Here is a 1,693-nt window from a genome sequence, read left to right as displayed (position 1 = left end):
CTGAAGACGCTCCTGAGTCCGAAGCACTCTAGTAGTGTATTGATCAAGGACGGCACGTACATAGCCCTGTGTCGCGATCCATCCATATATACCTACCTAGCTAGGGTTGCACACCTACGGACCTTCCATAGCTAGTTCCTTCTGATCGAGGCGACGAGAAGTACGTCCCCTAGCTAGCTCTGATCAAGCGAAGGCGATTCAATATGGCCGGCCATGACGAGCCCTTTCCCGTCGGCTCCACCTTCAGTCCCCAGGATCACGAGCTCATCAACCAGTTCCTCCGCCCGAGGATCGCCGGAGCAGACCGCGGCCGCTTCAGCAGCTTCATCCACGAAGACGACGTCTACTCCGCGCCACCCGGGGACCTCATCGAGAACCGTGCCCACGCGCCTGGCTCCGACAAGGACGACGGGAAAGGAGGCGTGTGGTACTTCTTCTCACCGGTCCGTCGTCACAAGACCAAAGGTGGCCGCAGCGGGAGGCGACAGCGCGTCGTCGACGACGACGAGGGTTACAACTGGCACTCCGAGAAGAGCCATCCCGTGCTAGACACTCAAGGTAAACGGGTCGGCCTCATCGACCATCTTTCCTTTGGGATCAAGAGGCCTGGAGCAGCCAGAACCAGGGTTGGGTGGTGCATGAAGGAGTACGGCCTCGACCACGAGGACGAACAAGACGGTGCGGCCGGAATGGTCCTATGCAAGATCTACGTCTCAACCCACAAGAGGGAGATTACCTACGCGTCGGTAATCAACGCCCCCTGGTTCCAAGAAGAAGAGGAAGGCGGCCGCCGAGGTCCAACATCCGGAGGCTCCACGTCCCAAAACCCCACGCCGCCAAGAAATGACCATCCAACAACAAGATGCCGCCGGCGGGACGCTTCGGGAGTTCGAGCGTTCGTTCATGTCCGACCAAGACGACGAGACGTTGCCCCCCGGAGTAGTGGACGACGGCAGCGTGGATCCAGGCGGGTTTTTCACCGACATGCTTCCAGAATTAGGACTGACGCTCCAGGGAAATACTAAGGCGGCCGAGCATGGCAGCGACTGTGCATTGGAGGAGTCCTTGGCCGGCAAACATGGCGACGTCCACCAAGGCGTCGAGACGGTGGAGGAGGATGACGGCAGCTTCCAATGCACATGGGAGGAGCTGTTCGGCGACGACATGGAAGTGGCATGCCCTGCCCCCGCGACGGCGTCGTTCGCACGTGAGGACCGAGTGTCCGTGTGTGTGAAGGAAAGTGCGGAATTTGCATCCGAGTGTGCGTGTATGTCTTGTTGATTGCACATTGTTGATGAACAAGCCATGCATATATGTGCAGCAGATTAAGTAATTGATATTCTTTTATCATATATTCATATTAGACTACGTAATGATTAGTGATACAATTCCTCTGTTCCTAAGCGTGAAATAAATACTTGACGAATCAAAAACAAAATCCTGTCTGATGAGATCGGTGCATGTACTTTGCTGCAAGAACACCTAGCTCTAAAGCATTATGTTCATCGAAAAGTGTAAGCATTCCTTTTTTCTGTGAACAGCCTAATCCCAGCCATTTCCATTAGTCCTCATAAAGGATATACATCTGCCCAGCATACAAAGGTATCGAGGAAATGAGAACGGGAAGAAATGGGTTTAAAGCACTAACAAGAAACCCACCGTGCATTGACGGCGTCAACGCATGCACTATGGT

The 1,693-nt window shown here is 54.3% G+C and overlaps 1 pseudogene; it reads left to right on the top strand.

Moving 5' to 3' along the window:
- The first annotated feature begins 213 nt into the window (after positions 1-213).
- LOC123117741 (uncharacterized) lies at positions 214-1,234 on the top strand (annotated as a pseudogene).
- The last annotated feature ends 459 nt before the right edge of the window (positions 1,235-1,693 follow it).

This window comes from Triticum aestivum, chromosome 5B, assembly GCF_018294505.1.
Source record: "Triticum aestivum cultivar Chinese Spring chromosome 5B, IWGSC CS RefSeq v2.1, whole genome shotgun sequence".
In the NCBI taxonomy this organism is placed as follows: Eukaryota; Viridiplantae; Streptophyta; class Magnoliopsida; order Poales; family Poaceae; genus Triticum; species Triticum aestivum.
The sequence above is the reverse complement of the archived record's forward strand: the minus strand, read 5'-3'. Positions and strand labels throughout refer to the sequence as shown.